This window comes from Bufo gargarizans, chromosome 8 (assembly GCF_014858855.1).
Source record: "Bufo gargarizans isolate SCDJY-AF-19 chromosome 8, ASM1485885v1, whole genome shotgun sequence".
In the NCBI taxonomy this organism is placed as follows: Eukaryota; Metazoa; Chordata; class Amphibia; order Anura; family Bufonidae; genus Bufo; species Bufo gargarizans.
This window is the reverse complement of record NC_058087.1, coordinates 158,904,186-158,928,660: the sequence shown is the minus strand read 5'-3', so window position 1 is coordinate 158,928,660 and position 24,475 is coordinate 158,904,186. Positions and strand designations below refer to the sequence as shown.

The following is a 24,475-nucleotide window of genomic DNA, read 5'->3' as shown; positions in this document are numbered from 1 at the left end:
TCCCTTCTTTAATAGCTGTGGCCCGCCTGTCTTTCGAACCACAACCAAATATTCTATGCCTCTAGATACTGGACTGAGGACTCTCCTAACTAAGTGTGACATGAACCTTAATGGGTACACATTGGTCATCTCTCTTTGGTACTAGCCAAACTTATTAAACACTCGGTCTTGTGGTGAACTCCGTATACCATTCAGACCATTTGTCCCAAGCTAGTAAAATGTCTCCCAACTCGTGAGCTCTTCCAGCTGATAAATCTCTTGTACTTTAAACACCCACTCCTTCAGGCTCGGGGTCTGTTTGGATAGCCAATATTTCGGTACCAGAAGCTTTGCTGCAGCTATCAATAGCGCCGGCAATGAGTTATTGGTCAGCTTATAATGGCTATCTGGCAAGTTGAGTAGTACTACTTGTGGTGTAAGAGGTGTTGTTATCCTACATATCTTCTGGATTTCCTTAGATATCAAGTTCCAATATCTAGAGATTTGTGGGCATGTCCACCATATATGGTACATGGTGCCTTCCGCCCCTCCACATCTCCAACAATCAGCTGGTACTTCGGGTGAAATAGAGTGTAACTTATCTGGCGTTTTGTACCACCTCGTTAATATCTTAAAGGCATTTTCCTGGATCTTAATGCACCTGGAGTAACCATGTGAGTGTGCCAATACTCTCCTAACTGTGCCCTCGTCCATTGATTGCCCGATCTCGGTTTCCCATTTTAAAACAAACGGAGGTCTGAGATCTGCTCCTATCTCCAGTATTTTATCATATATACGTGAGACAGTACCCTTCACACCTGTCAATTGATTGCATAACGTATCATACCAGGAAGGGACATAATTGCTCGTAGTGCTCACCAAGTACTGAGAGCATATTTTGTGAAATTGTAAGTATTGTGTCGAGGCCCATGGAATGCGCTTGAACCTGTCTTTTAGGCTGTGAATAGATGGGACCTTTCTGTTTTCTAAAACGTCACCAACCGCTACATCTCCCATAGCTGCCCATATACCCATATCGTCCTGAAAGTCTGCCTGCAACAGATAGGGGAGATAACTGATAGGCGTGAAAGGTGATAATTTCTTAGAGGGATGTATATGTCCCGATAGCTTATACCAGGTATCATAAACTCCTCTTAGAGAACTGGGTATTTTATCTCTACTGGAAGGCTTTCTACTCATATCCCATAATAGGGCTAAATTCCTCTGTCCTAATATCTTCCTAGCAATTTGGCATCCTAGTTTAGTAACTCTGGTATTTGCCAATTCTGAGTGTAATCTCAATTGAATTGCTCCATAATATCCCCTAATATCAGGTAACCCAAACCCTCCTTTGTGTTTTGGCAGAGTTAGTCTCTTATATGCTAATCTGGGTTTAGTCTGATTCCACACAAAATTGGAAAAGGTCTTTTTTACCTGATTCAGATAGCACATTGGCAAAGGCACTGGCACCGTCTGCATCAGATATAAAAATTTAGGAAGTATGTACGTTTTCAACACGTTTTTCCTTCCCAACCATGTCAAGAAGGGGATTTTCAGCTCACTTAACTGAGTTTTAATATCTTTTAGTAGCTTAGGATAGTTTTGTAAAAATAGTTGATCAGGATCTTTAGTTATACAGACTCCTAAATAACTTATATTATCCTCTTGCCATTGGAAAGGGTATTTGTTTTTAAGGTGGGCTATAGTTGTTCGGGTAGTGTTGATCCCTAATGCAACACACTTAGATAAGTTGATTTTAAAATTGGACAAATCTCCAAATTCATCTAGCTGTCTTAGTAAAGCTGGGAACGCTTCTAAAGGTTTGGTGAGCAGAAAGAGCATATCGTCCGCGAATGCTGCTGCTTTGTGAATCTGTGGGCCTATCTTGAGTCCCTGAATTCCATCATCCTGTCTAACGGCCTGCATGAGGGTCTCTAAACATAAAATAAACAGGGTTGGTGATAGAGGGCAGCCTTGACGGGTTCCGTTCTTAATTTCAAAGTGGGAAGTAAGGTTACCATTTACCCTTATCCTAGCCGTGGGTGTGGAGTACAGAGACAGCACAGCGGTCACAAATTGAGCGGGAAAGCCAAACCTCAACAAGGTGGCTTCCATAAACTCCCAGTCCACCCTATCAAAAGCCTTTTCGGCATCAGTACTCAGGAACGTGAGCCCTTCTCCTCTCGACATAGCATACTGTTGAGCCTGAATCACCCGAAACGTGCTGTCTCTGCACTCCCTCCCCCCTACAAAACCCGACTGCTCAGGCGAGATTAGATTTTGGAGCCTGGGAGCGACCCTGTGGGCTAATATTTTGGCCCATATTTTGATATCTGCATTTAGCAGTGATATTGGCCTATAGCTGGCCGGTACCGCCGGGTCTTTACCCGGTTTGGGCAGCACTGTAATATGGGCTTCAAGTGACTGTTTGGGCAGAGGTACTCCACGTAATAGGGCATTAAAAAGAGATACTAAATGAGGGCCTAGTGTAGGTAAAAATTTCCTATAGTAAGCAACTGTTAAGCCGTCTGGTCCCGGACTTTTTCCTTTAGGAACACTTTTTAAGACCTTCTCTATCTCACCTATAGTTACCGGGGCTGTCAGTGATTCAGTATCCCCTCCTGAAAGTTCCGGAAGGTTGAGATTTTTTAAGTAAACCTTTATCCTATCCCTTCTTGCCTGGCATTCCTCTGTGGATTCGTTTTTCCTTATGTTATATAGTTCATGGTAATATGTTACAAACACCTCCGAAATATCTTCATTTTTTGTTGTCAGTGAACCATCTGTTTTCCTCATTTGTTTAATAAATGTCTGTTCCGTTCTCTTTTTAATCATTGCAGATAAGATTTTACTCCCTCTGTTCCCATGTATATAATGTTTTTGTTTAACCCTTAGATACGCTTTTGCAGACTTAACGTTAAGGAGCGTTTTCAGCTCTTGCCTAAGAGTGACCAGTGATTCAAAATCTTTTACAGCTAGAGATCTTTTGTGTATCCTCTCCATTTGAGAAATTTTCTCCAGCAATTCTGCCAACTTTTTTGTGCGCTCCCTTTTGATATATGATCCTAAGGCAATAAATTATCCTCTTATTACCGCCTTGTGCGCTTCCCATACAATAGTTGGTGATGTATCTGAAGACGTGTTTATATCAAAATAATCTTTTAGTTTCTTAGTGATACCCTCAACGTGCTTTTGTGAGTCCAAAAGCGTGTGATTTAGTCTCCATGACCACTCCTTCCCTAATACCTCTGGAATCGTAATGGTACTATACACCATTGCGTGATCTGAAGTCGTTATGCTATCTATGTCAGCTGACCTGACTAACGTTAAATATTGTTCTGATACCAGGAGGTAGTCTAGCCTCTGGTAAGACTTGTGTGGGTTGGAATAGAAGGTATAATCCCTTCTATCCCCATGAATTGATCTCCACACATCAATTACATGAAGGTCTCTCAAACGCGTGTTCAGGGATTTAAGCGCTTTGAAGGAGATGGCTGATCTCCGGGATGAGGAATCTAATAAAGGGTTTAGCGTTAAGTTAAAATCACCGCCCATTAATAACCATCCAGAGGAGAAAGCGGATATCTTGTCTAAAGTATCCATCAGCCAACTCACTGTCTTAACATTTGGGGCGTATAAGTTACACAAAGTGAGTTTTGTGTGACCTATCTCACAATTTATCAGTAAAAACCTGCCTTCTGGGTCAATTAATTGAGAGTGCAGAGTGAAAGGTATCCCTCTTTTCAGCCCTATACTAACCCCTTTAGATGCTGATCTGTCTGAACAGGCATGAAACCAGTTGTGAAATGAGGTACTTCCCAAGTTGGGCACATTTCGAGCAGTAAAGTGAGTTTCCTGCAGCATTATTATATCTATAGCTGCTTTCTTGACGATACTGAATATACGGCTTCTTTTAACAGGGCCTATACAACCATGGACATTAAAGGTTGCTACTTTGAGTGTCAGCGGCGCCATCTCTGTGTCATGTTAAGAGCAGCACGCGTGCCGCAAGACCAAGGTGACCAGACTAGGAGATTTAACAATAATACTAAATGGAGTGTAATCCAACATTTAACCATATAGGAACCATATAAACTGACTGATAACTGCATTATCAGTTTGAATTCCCTCTGGTCGATTTGAGGGGGGGGGGGTGTAATCAATTATCAACAGTACACCCTGATCGGCCTAGATCCCTCTCAGCCCACTAGAGTGGTTACCAATAGCAACTAAGCACCCGTTTATGTTTCAGTAATCCAGTAAAATACTGGGTTGCTTAAGAACCTCTTCTTAAAAACCTACGAGGGACTTTAACCTATCCCCAGGTAAAATTTTTGCTTCCAACAGAAGTTATAAGCAACATGGAATAACAATAACATATCATACTACTTTTAGATATACGGAAAAATTGGCATAGCATTCTATCAGACAACACCTTTCTCCGGTGGAATGGGTATTCAAGTGTCTATTGCTCTATTCACCGTCTTCCTATTTCGTCCTATCTTCTGTTTTGTTTGAGTCCAAGGAGAGACTTTTGGCAGCGGCGGCAGTTCTTCTTCAATGGCCGGCATCCATGATGAAATTTCAACAGGGGTTATATCTGTCATTTCCCAGAACGGTTTCAAATCATCTGGGGTGCGTATTGTGAAGCGACGATTTCCTGCTGAGACCAGGAGGCCAAATGGAAACAGCCACCTATAGGGAATCTTTGCAGAGCGCAGTGTGTCAGTCAGCGGTTTCAATAACCTCCTCTTTTGAAGTGTGGAGGCTGCTAGGTCTTGATAAATTTGCACACTCTTGCCTTGCGCCGAAATCTCCTTCTTTTCTCTTGCCTTTTGTAGGATGTTTTCTGTGTCTCTGTAACTCAACAATCCGCATATAATGTCCCTGGGGTTTTCAGATGACCCTGGTTTGGGTCTAAGTGCCCTGTGCACCCTTTCTACTGTGATGCCCTTAGCTCTATCTGGGCCTAGCAGGTATGTAAAAAGTGAGTCCATCACTGCAAGCAGATCTTCACTGCTCTCCGCTTCAGGGAACCCTCTGACTCTTATATTGCGTCTTCTATTTCTATTTTCTTGATCTTCCATTTGAAGCAGTAAACTATTCATGGCTCTGGTATGCGAGCCTAGCGAGCTTTTAACCGCAGTATTGAAAGTTATCATAGCTTCCTGTGTTTGCTCCAGCGCTTCCACTCTGTCCCCAATATGGCGGACCTCTGCCTTTATAGTGGATAAATCGGCCGCTATCGGAGCTAATGCCCTTTGCAGAGCACATTCTAAAAAGTCCCTGGTAAGAGCAGTCGGGTCTTCCCCTGCATGCTTCTTGCTCACCTCCGTCAGTGCTTCACACATCGCAGCACCGCCAGCGTCATCAGCTCCTTCTTCCTCCTCTCCTCGTTTCGGCGCCATCTTGCCCGGCCGGGAGCTTGACTGAGGTGCCGTCTTTTGAAAGAATTTATCCATGTCGGACTGCTGTGAAGGGTCCCTCCTTTGTTCCGCTATGGTTCTGATCGATTCTTTGGATTGAATCTTCATTCCGCGGGTCGGGTGGTGCTCAGACTAGTGCTAAGATAGGATCTAGTGGCAGGAGCTCTGGTCTCAAGCTGCCACCATCGAGCTCGGTCAGGCCACGCCCCGGACCAGTTGTAGTTTTTAATGGCGCCATTTTTTTGGGGTACACATAACTTTCTCATTAACTTTTATTAACTCTTTCTGGGAGGGAGATGGTGAAAACAGCATGGGATCCCTGAGTGGTTAATGGAGGGATGCCTGTTAAGAAGATATGACTACCAGATATAGAAAGTAACATAGAGGTACAGTTGTGTTCAATATTATTCACCCCCAATGCTGTAAAGGGTTTTAAGGAATTGAGTGTACATTTGTAATTGTGTTCAGAATGCAATCTTACAAGGACTTTTTAAAGAACCAAATGCAACTAAAATGACATCAATTGTTTTTGTAATACAGTATTAAATGTTTTTTTGTGATTTCTTCATTGACACAATTATTCAACCCCTTAAAGACTACCACTCTTAAGAACAGAGGTTCATTCAAGTGTTTTCGATCAGGTATTGAAAACACCTGTGGATGTCAAGGAGCAGCAATCAAGCATAATAAGCACCAATTAGGCAGATTTAAAAGGACTGTGATACTCCGCTCCTTCTAGACATTTACTGTTGTGTTTACAAACATGGTGAAGTCAAGAGAATGGTCCAGGAAGACAAGAGAAGAGGTGATTTATCTTCACAGGAAGGGCAATGGCTACAAGAAGATTGCAAAGATGTTAAAAATACCAAGAGACACCATAGGAAGCATCATTCGCAAATTCAAGGCAAAGGGCACTGTTGAAACGCTACCTGGTCGTGGCAGAAAGAAGATGCTGACTTCGACTGCCGTGCGCTACCTGAAGCGCAAAGTGGAGAAAAGTCCCTGTGTGACTGCTGAGGAACTGAAAAAAGATTTGTCAGATGTGGGTACTGAAGTTTCAGCTCAGACAATAAGGCGCACACTGCGTAATGAAGGCCTCCATGCCAGAACTCCCAGGCGCACCCCCTTGACGTCTCCAAAGAATAAGAAAAGTCGACTGCAGTATGCCAAAAGTCATGTGGACAAACCACAAAAGTTTTGGGATAGTGTTCTGTGGACTGATGAAACAAAATTAGAACTGTTTGGGCCCATGGATCAACGCTATGTTTGGAGGAGGAAGAACAAGGCCTACTGTGAAGCATGGCGGAGGGGTCAATCATGCTTTACCCTAAGTTCACACCTGAGCGTTTTACAGCGCGTTCAAACGCGCTGTAAAACGCTCAACACATGAAAAGCAATGCTTCCCTATGGGAATGGTTCTCACCTGGGCGTTTTACAGCGCGTACGATCGCGCTGTAAAACGCCCGACGCTCAAACAAGTACTTGAGCTTCTTTGGGGCGTTTTGACGCGCGTTTGTGGCCATAGGACACTGCAGTCAATGACACAAACGCGCGTCAAACGCGCGTTTACTATTACAAAAAACGCGCGTCAAAAACGCGCGTCTGATGCGCGTTTGGGAAACGCTCAGGTGTGAAAGCAGGGTTAGGGCTGTTTTGCTTCTACAGGTACAGGGAAGCTTCAGCGTGTGCAAGGTACCATTAATTATTTTCAGTACCAAGAGATATTGGATGAAAATGTGATGCAGTCCTTCACAAACTTGAGGCTTGGGAGACGTTGGACCTTTCAACAGGACAATGATCCCAAGTATACCTCCAAGTCCACTAGAGCATGGTTGCAGATTCAAAGCTGGAACATTTTGAAGTGGCCATCGCAGTCACCAGACTTAAATCCGATTGAGAACCTCTGGTGGGACTTAAAGAGGACCTTTTACCAGGAAAAAGTATGTAAACTGACTATACCGACGTGTAGAGCGGCACCCAGGGATCCCCCTGCACTTACTGTTATCCCCGGGCGCTGCTCCGTTCTCCGGTTATAGCCTCCGGTATGTTCCTACTTAAGCTCCACCCGGTGGAACTTAGGCTCCACCGAGGGGAACCTGCCGCGGTCTCTTTCTCCTATGCTGTAGCGCTGGCCAATCGCAGCGCTCAGCTCATAGCCTGGCTTAATTGGATGTCAGTTAGAGGTGCAGAAACAATAGCAAAAATTGAAATGTTTTTCTCTAATGCACTTGGATTCAACCCGTGCATACGGACGAACTGAGCATCAATCAGGTTCACCCCGGCCCCACTATCGATAAATACCTCAATCCCCAGTCTTGGACTCTAGCTCCACCTCGGCAGTCAGGAGGAATCGAGTACTACCAGTCAAAGACAACTGCACATTTTCTGACTCTCCTTTCACCCCTCCAAGAGTCAGATGGGAATTAGACGTCCCCTTTTTTTTTTCTTATTGACGCTGAATGCATGGACATACATTAATAAAATGTCCCTTTTGTCCGCAGAAAAAAAACACTCCCTTCCTACGACTAATACGCCTTAAAGCAGATCCAGGAGTAGCTCCCCCTAATTGCATGGGCTCATCCCCATACATAAACCCAGGAGTATCTTCACCCAAAGTGTCAGAGGAAGATGCTACATTATCTGATAGTACGTCCTGACAGTGGGGGCCCCTAGATGACTCTCACAGGAGTCTATCAATGCGTACTGCAAGAGACAGAGTGGCTTCCAGAGACCCTGGATTCTCATGAAAGACCAAAGCATCCTTCAGCCTCTCTGATAATCCCTGACAAAACTGACTACGGAGAGCCGGATCATTCCACTAAGTATCCGAAGCCCACCTCCAAAATTCCAAGCAGAACGTTCTCCCTGACGAAGGCCACATAGCTTGTCTCGGCCAGGGAGGTCTGATCCAGGTTATCATAGATGAGAACCAGAGCTTTGAAATATTCATCCACCAACTGGAGAGACTGAGATCCGGTCGGCAGATAAAAAGCCCATGATTGAGCGTCCCCTTTAAGCAACAAAATAACCACACCAACTCTCTGAATCTCATCTCCAGATGAGCGTGGACGTAGCCTAAAATACAATTTGCACGCCTCCCTGAACAAAGTGAAATTATCACTTCCCCCAGGGAACCTGTCCGGAAGGAAACTTTAGGCTCGAGACAGACCTGGTAACCACCACCACCACTAGAACCAGCAGCCTGTGGTCTCTGGATCTGCGAGACGGTCGTGCGGAGGTCAGGTGCCTCCAAAGACAGCCCCTGCAGCTGTCCGGCCAGTGCTATAGGATCCATGGCTGTACTGAAACAAGCAAAAAAATAAAATGACGGTTTTGGCGGTTTATAATGTCTCGTTCGGGTGTGGGAAGTGAAGCCTCTCACTCACTGCTCCGTGGCCTCCCGTCAGCACCGCGCTGCACCAACCAGGGCCTTGCTTGCACACATAGTCACCGTGCTGCCTAATACTGTGTGTGACGTCTCAGTGCATGCTGGGAAGAAGACACGGTCTGTATCCTGCTGACTCCATGTCAGCAAACTGCCAGGAAAGGTAAGTATAAAGTTAGCAGGGGCCCGACTCTGCCGGGGGAAGGGGGGGGGGGGAGGAAGGTGATGTTGGTCATTACCAGTGATGGCCAGTTCGCATTGTTTGCCCGCGAAAACATGCGGGCTGCCATTTTTTTTCACAAGTCCGGCGAGATACAGGTAAGCCCTCACCTGTGCCGCAAGCCGGTCTGAAAACAAATGTGGTCACCGGGAGCAGGCAGTTCCGAGAACAGCCCGATGAAGGCCTCCGGTGGCTGTTCTCGGAACTGCCTGCTCCCGCTGACCGCACTTGTTTTCAGACCGGCTCGCGCACAGGTAAGGGCTTACCTGTGCCTCGCCGGACTTGTGAAAAAAGATGGCAGCCCGCATATGTTCGCGGGTGAACAATGCGAACTGGCCATCATTGGTGATTAGAAGGGGGCACCTGTGATTTGAAGGGCTGATGGCGCTCGGGGACATGGATGGAAATGGCATGGAGGGGCTGATGGAGCTAGGGGAGTAGGGGAAGGGACATGGATGGCATAGAAGGGCTGATGCCACTGGGGGACATAGCATGGAGAGGCTGATCTGATGGCACTGGGGGAGTGGGGGACATGGTGGATGGTATGAAGGCACGGGGAAGCTGGATAAGGCAATGGATGGCATAAAGGCACTGGGGGAGGGAGACATGGCATGGAGGCACTGGGGAGGGGGACATGGCAATGGATGGCATTGAGGCACTGGGGAAGGGGGACATGACAATAGATGACATGGAGGCACTGGGGGAGGGGGACATGGCAATGGATGGCATGGAGGCACTGGGGGAGGGGGACATGGCAATGGATGTCATGGAGGGGTAGATGGCACTGGGGGAGGGGGGGACATGGCATAGAGGGGCTGATCTGATGGCACTGGGAGAGTGGGGGACATGGTGGATGGCATGGAGGCATGGGGAAGGCGGACATGGCAATGGATGGCATAGAGGCACTGGGGGAGGGGGACATGGCAATGTATGGCATGGAGGCACTGGGGGAGGGGACATGGCAATCGATGGCATTGAGACATTGGGGAAGGGTGACATGGCAATGGATGGCATGGAGGCACTGGGGGAGGGGGACATGTCAATGGATGGCATGGAGTCACTGGAGGAGGGGGACATGGCAATGGATGACATGGAGGCACTGGGAGAGGGGGACATGGCAATGGATATCATGGAGGGGCAGATGGCACTGGGGGAGTGGGGGACATTGCATGGAGGGGCTGATTTGATGGCACTGGGGGAGTGGAGGACATGGTGGATGGCATGGAGGCACTTGGGAAGAGGGACATAACAATGGATGGCATGGAGGCACTGGGGGAGGGGGACATGGCAATGGATGGCATTGAGGCACTGGGGGAGGGGGACATGGCAATTGTTGGCATGGAGGCACTGGGGGAGGGGACATGGCAATGGATGACATGGAGTGGCAGATGGCACTGGGGGAGTGGGGGACATGGCATGGAGGGGCTGATCTGATGGCACTGGGGGAGTGGGGGACATGGCAATTGGCAATGGATGGCATGGAGGCACTGAGGGATTGGGGCACATGGCAATGGATGGCATGGAGGCGCTGATGACACTATGGGAGTGAGGGACATGGCATGGAGGGGCTGATCTGATCGCAGTGGGGGAAATCAGATGGTATGGATGCACTGGGGGAGTGGGGGACATGGCAATGGATGGCATGGAGGGGCTGATTGCACTGGGGGAGTGGAGCTAAAGGCACTGGGGTGGGGGAGAGCTGCAAGCACTGGGGAACTGAGCTGATGGCACTATGGGGGAACTAATGCACTTGGGCTGATCGCACGGGGGGGAGGCGAAGGGTGTTGGGGACTGATGGCAGGGGGTTTGATGAGTTTTTATAAATGAACACCGTCTATTAATTATTTTTTTTATTATTAGAGTACTGGATTATTCGTAAAAATAATCGGTAGAATACTCGATTGCTAAAATAATAGTTTGCTGCAGTCCTAGGCTCAAGTTTAATTAGTATGACTCCTTTCACACTAGCGTTCGCTGGTCCGCTCGTGAGCTCCGTTTGAAGGAGCTCACGAGCGGACCCGAACGCAGCCGCCCAGCCCTGATGCAGTCTGAATGGAGCGGATCCGCTCAGACTGCATCAGTCTGGCGGCGTTCAGCCTCCGCTCCGCTCGCCTCCGCACGGACAGGCGGACAGCTGAACGCTGCTTGCAGCGTTCGGGTGTCCGCCTGGCCGTGCGGAGGCGTGCGGATCCGTGCGGATCCGTCCAGACTTACAATGTAAGTCAATGGGGACGGATCCGTTTGAAGATGTCACCCTGTGGCTCAATCTTCAGGCGGATCCGTCCCCCATTGACTTTACATTGAAAGTCTGGACGGATCCGTACGAGGCTATTTTCACACTTAGCTTTTATATGCTAAAATAATGCAGACGGATCCGTTCTGAACGGAGCCTCCGTCTGCATTATTATGAGCGGATCCGTTCAGAACGGATCCGGCCGAACGCTAATGTGAAAGTAGCCTTATACTAGGTTTACCGTAGTAAAATGTTGATATCAGGCTTTTCAATAGGATCGCATAAGGCTGTGCTCACGTCTCTGTTTCAGAGATCCGGCAGCCTGATCCGGCTCAATGCCGGCTGTTGGCCGCAGAAAGAACCGTTGCATGCAGTGTGAAGTAGAGGATTCGGCAGGCTGTTGCAGAGCTCTACAAATGGAGATGTGAACGAGGCCTAAATAATCAGACTACTTAGATGGAACATAAATATACTTATTGACACACAAGTTCTGAACAAAAAAAAAAAAAAAAAAAGCTTTCAAAAGGCTTTAACAGAAACATAGTAAGCAATATTTGTGTAAAAACATAATGGACCAGATTTACTAATGAGTCTGCTCCAAAAATCTGTCTAAAAAGTGACTGGGTCTCTGACAAATTGGCACAATTTGGCACTCCTAGGGTCTGTACACTATCTTGTGACATGCTTGGCATTTCAAAATGCGCCTAAATTGCACCTCATTTCTGGAGTAAAAATCTGTCTCAAGGTAAGCCAACCAATATTTGTAGTCACAGACAAGTGTGTATCCCTACACCATATTTTATCATCCAGCCTGAGTGCCAGAAATAAATCTGGTACAGGTCTAGACAGCTGGTCTAAGTTAACTCCATCTATAAGGTTAATACATCTGGGCCAATGTATTTTTTTAAGGAGGACCTTTCACAGGTCCTGACATTACAATATCAATACGTCTTGCTGTAGGGCATGTAAAGGAGATGTCATCGCGCCAATGTTTTTCTGATATGCTGCTCCGTTGCGGCGCTGTACCCACCGTTCTGTTTTGGTGCCCTGTATGCTAATCAGTAGCATCAGCACAGGGAGGAGGAGACGGCAGCTCTTCTCAGGGTCGACTCCTTCTCCCTGGCTGTGAAACGGTCCGCTGTGATTGGACAGCTCTCAGCCAGGGAGAAGGAGATGCCCCCTGAGAAAAGCTGCCGTCTCCTCCTCCCTGTGCTGATGCTACTGATTAGCACACAGGGCACCAAAAAAGAGGGGGCACAGCTCCGCAACGGAGCACCAGATCAGAAAAAAAATTGTCGAGATGACATCTCCTAAACATGCCCTACACTGCCAGGTATCGATATTGTAGAACCAGTGAAAGGTCCTCTTTAATAAACATATGTACAACATTAGGATCAGTAATAAAGAACCTGAAGAAAAACATTGCCATCTACTTAAAGATGTTTCCTGGGATTTTCAAAATGATGGCCTATCCTCAGCAAAGTTCATCAGTATGAGCTCAGAGCTGCTCCAGCCGCCCAGCTGTTTGATGAAGCTCTGGCGCTCCCTGAGCTCTGGTGCGCTCTGTGGCCTCCTGGTAGCATATCGAGCACAGGGCCGTCCTTTGGATGGCAGTTGTGTTTGGTATTACACCTCAGACGATTTTCACTTGAATAGGAGTTGCGCCAAGTCCATGTGACTGATAAACGTGGCAGAGGAAGCTCTGCGGCCTGTTCATACAGCTCATTGGTGAGGGTGCTGGGACTCGGACCCCCGAAGATCTCATATTGATGACCTATCCTGAGGATAAAATCCCAGAAAACCCCTTTAATATTTTCAAAAAGGTTTATTGCCTCAGTCAGATCTTCCTTTATGGATTATCACATTTTTTTTTAATTATTTATAGGTGCCTTAGCTTGATATAATATATACAGTAATTATATTATGAAAATTTCAAGTTTCTGTGAAAGCAAGTATGCAGATATACAGCATTAATAATATATGATAGTTCATATTTTTAATTTGAAGCTGGAGTTGGCAATACATTTCTACTGACTCTGACATAATGACTCCACAGCCCTGACTAAGAGAAGGAAATGAGATTATGGCTCTTTTGGGGACAGCTATCATTGGGTGCAAATTCTCTCTACAGTGATGTTGATCTTAGTGTTCCAGTAATGAAGACAGATTAATAACGCAATCCCTGGCAGGTGCCTTAAAGTATATGGACACCTTTGGGGGCAATTCCATCAACTGGTTTTCCGAAACACATATACTGATGTTGTATCTGATCGGTGGGGGTCCAACACCTGTGTAAGAAGACAGTGGCGCTCGCAGTAGCGCCGTGATCTTCCCTCGGCTTTCCCTAGGCTGAGTGACATCATGTTAATCGGTCACGTGGCCTAGGTGAAGCTCAGCCCCATTTGAAGTGAATGGGGCTGGGCTGCGATCCCTACAACAACCACTATACAATGTACAGCTCTGTGCTCGGTGAGCAGCATAGATACTAATAACCTAGAGCCAACCCTGTACAACACATGGGTCCAGAGATCTCCACATTTACTGCTCCAATGGCAGCTCAATGTGCATGTCCTTTCTGCTGCAGCTCTCTCCCTGTAACTGCCACAGCTTCTAAAAGAACCAATTTTTTTAAAATATTGCAAAAGGCCTCGATGGTAAGGTTTGTCTTTTTGCTGATGACACAAAGATATGTAACAGGGTTGATGTTCCTGGAGGGAAACGCCAAATGGAAAAGGATTTAGGAAAACTAGAAGAATGGTCAGAACTCTGGCAACTGAAATTTAATGTGGATAAGTGCAAGATAATGCACCTGGGGCGTAAAAACCCAAGGGCAGAATATAGAATATTTGACACAGTCCTGACCTCAGTATCTGAGGAAAGGGATTTAGGAGTAATTATTTCAGAAGTTTTAAAGGTGGGAAGACAATGTAATAGAGCAGCACGAAATGCCAGCAGAATGCTTGGATGTATAGGGAGAGGTATAAGCAGTAGAAAGAGTGAAGTGCTTATGCCGCTGTACAGAACACTGGGGAGACCTCACTTGGAGTATTGTGCGCAGTACTGGAGGCCATATCTCCAGAAGGATATAGATACTCTAGAGAGAGTTCAGAGAAGAGCTACTAAACTGGTCCATGGATTGCAGGATAAAACTTACCAGGAAAGGTTAAAGGACCTTAATATGTATAGCTTGGAAGAAAGAAGAGACAGAGGGGATATGATAGAAACTTTTTAATACATAAAGGGAATCAACTCGGTAAAGGAGGAGAGCATATTTAAAAGAAGAAAAACTACCACAAGAGGACACAGTTTTAAATTAGAGGGGCAAAGGTTTAAAAGTAATATAAGGAAGTATTACTTTACTGAGAGAGTAGTGGATGCATGGAATAGCCTTCCTGCAGAAGTGGTAGCTGCAAATACAGTGAAGGAGTTTAAGCATGCATGGGATAGGCATAAGGCTATCCTTCATATAAGATAGGGCCAGGGACTAGTCATAGGATTCAGATATATTGGGCAGACTAGATGGGCCAAATGGTTCTTATCTGCCGACACATTCTATGTTTCTATATGGCTGGTGGCACTTGAAGATATAAACTGAGCACATTCGACTGGCTTAGTGAGACGGACAACAAATAAGGAAAAGAACAAACAGCGGGTGGTGCTATACAGAGAGTTTATTGAATAGCTCGCTGGCTATACTAAATTTCTAATTTAAATGCAATTACAAAAGTATTTAGATCAAGGTGTTAGTTTGAAAAAATGTACATTGTTTCATGACACAACCCCTTTAACCACCTCCCGACCGCTGTACGCATATATGCGTCCGGGAGGTGGTTGCTTTATTCCTCCTGGACGCATATACGCGTCTTCTCGCGAGACGCGAGATTTCCTGTGAACGCGCGCGCACAGGCGCGCGCGCTCACAGGAACAGAAGGTAAGCGAGTGGATCTCCAGCCTGCCAGCGGCGATCGCTCGCTGGCAGGCTGGAGATCCGAATTTTTTAACCCCTAACAGGTATATTAGACGCTGTTTTCATAACAGCGTCTAATATACCTCCTACCTGGTCCTCTGGTGGTCCCTTTTGTTAGGATCGACCACCAGAGGACTCAGGTAGGTCAGTACAGTCCCACCAAACACCACACTACACTACACTACACCCCCCCCCCCCCGGTCACTTATTAACCCCTTATAAACCCCTGATCACCCCATATAAACTCCCTGATCACCCCCCTGTCATTGATCACCGCCCTGTCATTGATCACCCCCCTGTCAGGCTCCGTTCAGACATCCGCATGATTTTTACGGATCCGATCCATGTATCCATGGATCCGTAAAAATCATGCGGACGTCTGAATGAAGCCTTACAGGGGGGTGATCAATGACAGGCGGGTGATCACCCATATACACTCCCTGATCACCCCCTGTCATTGATCACCGCCCTGTCAGGCTCCATTCAGACGTCCGCATGATTTTTACGGATCCGATCCATGTATCCGTAAAAATCATGCGGACGTCTGAATGGAGCCTTACAGGGGAGTGATCAATGACAGGCGGGTGATCACCCATATACACTCCCTGATCACCCCCTGTCATTGATCACCGCCCTGTCAGGCTCCATTCAGACGTCCGCATGATTTTTACGGATCCGATCCATGTATCCATGGATCCGTAAAAATCATGCGGACGTCTGAATGGAGCCTTACAGGGGGGTGATCAATGACAGGCGGGTGATCACCCATATACACTCCCTGATCACCCCCTGTCATTGATCACCGCCCTGTCAGGCTCCATTCAGACGTCCGCATGATTTTTACGGATCCGATCCATGTATCCATGGATCCGTAAAAATCATGCGGACGTCTGAATGGAGCCTTACAGGGGGGTGATCAATGACAGGCGGGTGATCACCCATATACACTCCCTGATCACCCCCTGTCATTGATCACCCCCCTGTCATTGATCACCCCCCTGTCATTGATCACCCCCCTGTCAGGCTCCATTCAGACGTCCGCATGATTTTTACGGATCCGATCCATGTATCCATGGATCCGTAAAAATCATGCGGACGTCTGAATGGAGCCTTACAGGGGGGGTGATCAGTGACAGGGGGGTGATCACCCTGATTACCCTGATCACCCCCTGTCATTGATAACCCCCCTGTAAGGCTCCATTCAGACGTCCGCATGCGTTCTGTGGATCCGATCCATGGATCCATGGATCCGTAAAAAATCATGCGGATGTCTGAATGGAGCCTTACAGGGGGGGTGATCAGTGACAGGGGGGTGATCACCCTGATTACCCTGATCACCCCCTGTCATTGATAACCCCCCTGTAAGGCTCCATTCAGACGTCCGCATGCGTTTTGTGGATCCGATCCATGTATCCATGGATCCGTAAAAAATCATGCGGATGTCTGAATGGAGCCTTACAGGGGGGGTGATCAGTGACAGGGGGGTGATTACCCTGATCACCCTCTGTCATTGATAACCCCCCTGTAAGGCTCCATTCAGACGTCCGCATGCGTTCTGTGGATCCGATCCATGTATCCATGGATCCGTAAAAATCATGCGGACGTCTGAATGGAGCCTTACAGGGGGGGTGATCAGTGACAGGGGGGTGATCACCCTGATTACCCTGATCACCCCCTGTCATTGATAACCCCCCTGTAAGGCTCCATTCAGACGTCCGCATGCGTTCTGTGGATCTGATCCATGTATCCATGGATCCGTAAAAATCATGCGGACGTCTGAATGGAGCCTTACAGGGGGGGTGATCAATGACAGGGGGGTGATCAGGGAGTCTATATGGGTGATCACCCCCCTGTCATTGATCACTCCCCCCCGGTAAGGCTCCATTCAGCCATTTTTTTTGGCACAAGTTAGTGGACATTTTTTGTTTGTTTTTTCTTACAAAGTCTCATATTCCACTAACTTGTGTCAAAAAATAAAATCTCACATGGACGCACCATACCCCTCACGGAATCCAAATGCGTAAACATTTTTAGACATTTATATTCCAGACTTCTCACGTTTTAGGGCCCCTAAAAAGCCAGGGCAGTATAAATACCCCACATGTGACCCCATTTCGGAAAGAAGACACCCCAAGGTATTTGCTGAGGGGCATATTGAGTCCATGAAAGATTGAAATTTTTGTCCTAAGTTAGCGGAAAGTGAGACTTTGTGAGAAAAAAAACAAAAAAAATCAATATCCGCTAACTTATGCAAAAAAAAAAAAAATTCTAGGAACTCGCCATGCCCCTCATTGAATAACTCGGGGTGTCTTCTTTCCAAAGTGGGGTCACATGTGGGGTATTTATACTGCCCTGGCTTTTTAGGGGCCCGAAAGTGTGAGAAGAAGTCTGGGATCCAAATGTCTAAAAATGCCCTCCTAAAAGGAATTTGGGCCCCTTTGCGCATCTAGGCTGCAAAAAAGTGTCACACATGTGGTATCGCCGTACTCAGGAGAAGTTGGGCAATGTGTTTTGGGGTGTCATTTTACATATACCCATGCTGGGTGAGAAAAATATCTTGGTCAAATGCCAACTTTGTATAAAAAAATGGGAAAAGTTGTCTTTTGCCAAGATATTTCTCTCACCCAGCATGGGTATATGTAAAATGACCCCCCAAAACACATTGCCCAACTTCTCCTGAGTACGGCGATACCAGATGTGTGACACTTTTTTGCAGCCAAGGTGGGCAAAGGGGCACCTTTCGGATTTCGCAGGCCATTTTTTACACATTTTGATTTCAAGGTACTTCTTACACATTTGGGCCCCTAAATTGCCAGGGCAGTATAACTACGCCACAAGTGACCCCATTTTGGAAAGAAGACACCCCAAGGTATTCCGTGGGGGGCACGGCGAGTTCCTAGAATTTTTTATTTTTTGTCACAATTTAGCGGAAAATGATGATTTTTCTTTTTTTTTCTTTTTTCCTTACAAAGTCTCATATTCCACTAACTTGCGACAAAAAATAAAAAATTCTAGGAACTCGCCATGCCCCTCACGGAATACCTTGGGGTGTCTTCTTTCCAAAATGGGGTCACTTGTGGGGTAGTTATACTGCCCTGGCAATTTAGGGGCCCAAATGTGTGAGAAGAACTTTGCAATCAAAATGTGTAAAAAATGCCCTGCAAAATCCGAAAGGTGCACTTTGGAATATGTGCCCCTTTGCCCACCTTGGCAGCAAAAAAGTGTGACACATCTGGTATCGCCGTACTCAGGAGAAGTTGGGCAATGTGTTTTGGGGTGTCATTTTACATATACCCATGCTGGGTGAGAAAAATATCTTGGTCAAATGCCAACTTTGTATAAAAAAATTGGAAAAGTTGTCTTTTGCCAAGATATTTCTCTCACCCAGCATGGGTATATGTAAAATGACAGCCCAAAACACATTCCCCAACTTCTCCTGAGTACGGCGATACCAGATGTGTGACACTTTTTTGATGCCAAGGTGGGCAAAGGGGCACATATTCCAAAGTGCACCTTTCGGATTTCACCGGTCATTTTTTTACAGATTTTGATTGCAAAGTACTTCTCACACATTTGGGCCCCTAAATTGCCAGGGCAGTATAACTACGCCACAAGTGACCCCATTTTGGAAAGAAGACACCCCAAGGTATTCCGTGAGGGGCATGGCGAGTTCCTAGAATTTTTTATTTTTTGTCGCAAGTTAGTGGAATATGAGACTTTGTAAGGAAAAAAGAGGAAAAAAAAAAATCCACATTTTCCGCTAACTTGTGACAAAAAATAAAAAATTCTAGGAACTCGCAGTGCCCCTCACGGAATACCTTAGGGTGTCTTCTTTCCAAAATGGGGTCACTTGTGGCGTAGTTATACTGCCCTGGCAATTTAGGGGCCCAAATGTGTGAGAAGAACTTTGCAATCAAAATGTGTAAAAAATGCCCTGCAAAATCCGAAAGGTGCACTTTGGAATATGTGCCCCTTTGCCCACCTTGGCAGCAAAAAAGTGTGACACATCTGGTATCGCCGTACTCAGAAGAAGTTGGGGAATGTGTTTTGTGGTGTCATTTTACATATACCCATGCTGGGTGAGAAAAATATCTTGGTCAAATGCCAACTTTGTATAAAAAAATGGGAAAAGTTGTCTTTTGCCAAGATATTTCTCTCACCCTGCATGGGTATATGTAAAATGACACCCCAAAACACATTCCCCAACTTCTCCTGAGTACGGCGATACCAGATGTGTCACACTTTTTTGCTGCCAAGGTGGGCAAAGGGGCGCATATTCCAAAGTGCACCTTTTCGGATTTCACCGGTCATTTTTTACACATTTTGGTTGCAAGGTACTACTCACACATTTGGGCCCCTAAATTGCCAGGGCAGTATAACTACCCCACAAGTGACCCCATTTTGGAAAGAAGACACCCCAAGGTATTCTGTGAGGGGCATGGTGAGTTCCTAGAATTTTTTATTTTTTGTCGCAAGTTAGTGGAATATGAGACTTTGTAAGAAAAAAAATAAAAAAAAAATCATCATTTTCCGCTAACTTGTGACAAAAAATAAAAAGTTCTATGAACTCACTATGCCCATCAGCGAATACCTTAGGGTGTCTACTTTCCGAAATGGGGTCATTTGTGGGGTAGTTATACTGTTTGGGCATTGTAGAACCTCAGGAAACATGACAGGTGCTCAGAAAATCAGAGCCGTTTCAAAAAGCGGAAATTCACATTTTTGTACCATAGTTTGTAAATGCTATAACTTTTACCCAAACCATTTTTTTTTTGCCCAAACATTTTTTTTTATCAAAGACATGTAGAACTATAAATTTAGCGAAAAATTTATATATGGATGTCGTTTTTATTGCAAAATTTCACAGCTGAAAGTGAAAAATGTCATTTTTTTGCAAAAAAATCGTTATATTTTGATTAATAACAAAAAAAGTAAAAATGTCAGCAGCAATGAAATACCACCAAATGAAAGCTCCATTAGTGAGAAGAAAAGGAGGTAAAATTCATTTGGGTGGTAAGTTGCATGACCGAGCGATAAACGGTGAAAGGAGTGTAGTGCCGAAGTGTAAAAAGTGGCCTGGTCATGAAGGGGGTTTCACCTAGCGGGGCTGAAGTGGTTAAAAGAGTGTTACTGAGTGGTTAGGGAACTAGATATAATTGCTACTGATCAAGCTCTCAGTCTGCAGATGCAGTGAAGCCGAAAGCCAAGACAAGTTGTTGAAAATGTTACCAAAGACTGTTTGGAAAAATTATTTTTAGCCCAAAATAAGTAGAATGCAGTATTACAAAATTGCCCCAATGGCCTCCATAGCCTACAAATTGGAGTGGTCACCCATTAATCTTAATTTATTTTTTTAACCCCGAAGAGAGAATATTTTGTTTCTCAAAGAAATACAGAAAATCACTAGTTCCACCAGCTTGTCATTCCTCAGCATCCTAGGCAGATGCTGCATGTTATAGTACATGAGTTTTGAATAGATTTTTTTATAGGAAAAAAACATGTACAATAATTGAGAAAACAGGAATGACCACACCAAAGCATGCAGACAATTGTTTGTGGCTTACCACATGTTTTGCCCTATAAGACACACCTAGATATTAGAGAAGGAAAATAATAAAAACATATTTTTCATCAGACCTCCATTTGTAATCAGGCCACAGATCAGACCCCCAATGTTAATTAGACCTCGGCTTAGAGCCCCAATCAGACCCCCAATTGTAATCAGGCCACAGATCAGACCCCCAGTGTTAATTAGACCTTAGCGCAGACCACCAATCATTCCTTAGATCAGACCCCCAGTCAGACCTCAGACCTTCAATGTTAATCAGACTTCAGATCAGACAAAAAAAAATCAACTTACCTTCTTGTTCCAGACGCTGCTGCAGATCCTGAAATCCAGCACGCTTCCCGACGAGCTGTGATCTGACGTCGCACAGCGTGAGGTCACAGAGCACACCTACCTCCTCATGCTGTGTGCAGGTCACAGTACAGCACCGACAGGATAAGATCAGGGAGCGGTGTGTAGAGCCAGCACAAGGAGCGCTGTATTCACCATTCACCAGTCCTATTGTACTAATGAGCGGTTCCATAATGGAAGCACTCTTTAGTATTCACCTTATAAGATGCGCTAAGTGTCTTATAGGACGAAAATTGCAGTATTTTATCACTAAAGGAGTTGTCTCACTTGAGCAAATGGCATTTATGATGTAGAGAAAGTTAATACAAGGCACTTACTAATGTATTGTGATTGTCCATATCGCTTCCTTTACTCGCTTGATTTATTTTTCCTTCACATTGTACACTGCTCGTATGCCGGGAGACAATCCTTTTAGGGAGGAAGGTCCTGACAGAGTAGGTATTTCCAATTATGTCGTCTACAGAAAAGCGGAGTGTTACCAGTCCCCCCATTACCTCCAGCTTTGTAGGAAGATTTTCAGTGGCGAAGCATTTGAGCATGCTCTCTGCTGCTCTGTAAAAGTCTGTGCACTGACAAAAAATAGTCGAGAACTGAGGTCGAATCCCGCCACCTACAATATCTACCACTTTTTATTACTGAAAAATGCTGTGAACCAGAATACCCATTTAATGGATTGTCACAAAGTATATAAATAACAATATAAAATGTACCCAACAATTGGATCTCATGCTCATGTTCACATTCCGCATTGGGAAGAAATTGCATCAGAACTGAGTGTTAAAGCAGATTTGTCCTTAAAGGGGTTGTCCGCTTTTGTTATATTGATGACCTATCCTCAGGATAGGTCCTCAATATCAGATCAGTGGGGGCCCAACTGCCGGCACCCCGGCCGAGCAGCTGTTTGAAGAGAAGGCAGTGCTCGTACGAGTGCTGTATTCTCATCACTGTACGAGAACTGTGTTCTTTTCGGAAGGAGCCGCCCCATTGAAGTGAATGGGGACACCATACTTGTATTTACAACTGCTCATCACTGCAATTATGACAACGAGCAGGTAAACAGTGAAGAGAAGGCAGCGCTTCCATGAGCCCTGCCTTCTCTTCAAACAACTGATTGGTGAGTGTGCCGACAGTCAGGCGCCCGCTGATCTGATATTGACGACCTATCCTGAGGATAGCTTATCAGTATTATAAAAAGCGGATCCTCCTGCAATAAAGAAGGGATCATCACTTACCTGACAAATCCCACACTGCTGCTTTGGTTCTCCCGGCCAGGATCTGTTTACCCTGGTGCAGCAGTAACATCACATTGACAACACGTGACCACTGCTGCCAATCACTGGCCTCAGAGGTGCACCCTGGGCCCTGTGTTCCTCTGTGTGAATGGAGTGGTGATCATGCATTCACGCTTCTGCCACATTTGACTCTACCAGAGACAGCTGAGCGCTTGTACTTTGCTAAGGCAGTCCCATAGAGTTACATGTGTGACCGCTGCCCCTTTCAAATGGGAAAGCCCAGGGCTCCTGGTGGGGACCCCAGCTATTGACAGGGGACAAGTGTTTGTGGCGGAACGACCCTTTAAAGAAACAGTGCAGCTATAATATCTTCCCCCAGTTCTTTCATTTGCATCCAATACAGTGAAACTTTTCAGAAAATGTATCCTTACTGTATTTGCCTCCCCAGGGATGAATACACGCCCTGCGCTGTACCGTCAAATATTACCCATTTTATGGGGTCACTCATATTACTAGTCGGCTAATACTAGATGCTTCATTAGAAATGTAAAAAGCTGAAAATCCCTTGTTAGTTGTAGGAAAAACCAATAACTGTACATTACTTCTGCCAAGTCGCACACGCACAAAGCGGGGTTTTCATTTCCCCCCTATGTGTTACGATCATTGAATAATACAAAAGTCAATTCTGCATAGGAGCATGAACAGCTGGGTCTCATGGAATAGACGACGCACATAGAGATACATGGAATACAGTTCAAACACAAGCAAATATTTGTCGCCTGGTGCCCGTACACTTTGCTGCATTATTTGGAGCGGTTCTAATTAAAGCGGCTCCATGAAGCTGCTAAGTAAATCCCTGCCGTACTAGATGCTGTGTCCAGTACTAGCAGGAGACTCCCCCAGAATGACAAATAACATTTTTGCCTCTTGTGACCTTTTCTTGTTGCTGCGGATTTGGTTCACGTAGCATTATTTGACTGACTGCTCCAAAGTCACTTCTAATCACATTGTGAGGCTCCATTTAACATGGGATTAATTAAAAGAAGTTTTTAGTGTCAGGCGAAAGATCATGTGGGATTGGATTTTCTTACCAATACTAAAACATTGGTCTTTATGACCCAGAACTCTCCATCAGTGTGATCCGGGATATAAATTGCTGTTCCATGAGCATATTTTTTAAGGGGTTATGCAACACGTACAAATGTATACCACATAACTGGTTAGATCACTTTTCCTAAATACCACCATTTATCAAACCTGCCTTATTCTAAAGTGATTAGCTGACCATTACATCCGGTCGCAAATCTCTTATTTATTTGCTGTGGTTTCTGTTTCCTCCTGCATCGGAGCCTTGTAATGTAGGATGTATGAGGCATTACTGGTAAGAACAAGGGCGTGGTTAGTGTCACATGATCTGCCCTAAAGCATGATGGAACATCAGTCACATGACAAACCAGGAAATAGGATTCAAACATGGGGGATAGGAGAAAACATCAGTCACATGACAAACCAGGAAATAGGATTCAAACATGGGGGATAGGAGAAAACATCAGTCACATGACAAATCAGGAAATAGAATTTAGGCATGGGGGATAAGAGAAAACTGCAAATGAGGTAAATTTGAAAAACAACTATCTAAGGAAGAATGGGAGTTAGAGTAATTGAAAATAAACTTTAGAGTGAAAAGTAGTTTATGGCACAACCCCTTTAAAGAGGGTCTGTAATCAGATTTTACAGTACAAACTGCATATCCTAATGGCTGTATAATGCATTATGGAAGTTTTCTGTCCTAATAGAGAGTTAGTTTTCTTGTGTATTCAGTAGCCTGAAAAGCTTCAGCTTGTACTGAGCAGTGTGAGATTTCAGCAGCAGGAGAGGAGGCACACTGAAAGTTAGTTGGCGGAGATTAAGTTAGTTCTTGAGTACGCTTGGATTCCCTGTCTCTCTCACTTTCTAGCTGGAGTCATAATACTTATTTTAATATCAGGAGGGAAAACTTTCATAAATGATTATACAGCCATTCCGACATGGATTTTCAAAGTGAGTACACCAGCCTCATCAGGTTTGTGATCTATCAATGTATGCAGTTTTATATGGGACGGTGTTACAAGCAGTT

The 24,475-nt window shown here is 45.4% G+C and overlaps 1 protein-coding gene across 2 annotated transcripts in view; it reads left to right on the top strand.

Moving 5' to 3' along the window:
- Positions 1-24,475, top strand: part of METTL22 (methyltransferase 22, Kin17 lysine) — a 236,465-nt gene that overhangs the window by 58,387 nt on the left and 153,603 nt on the right. The window lies entirely within an intron of this gene.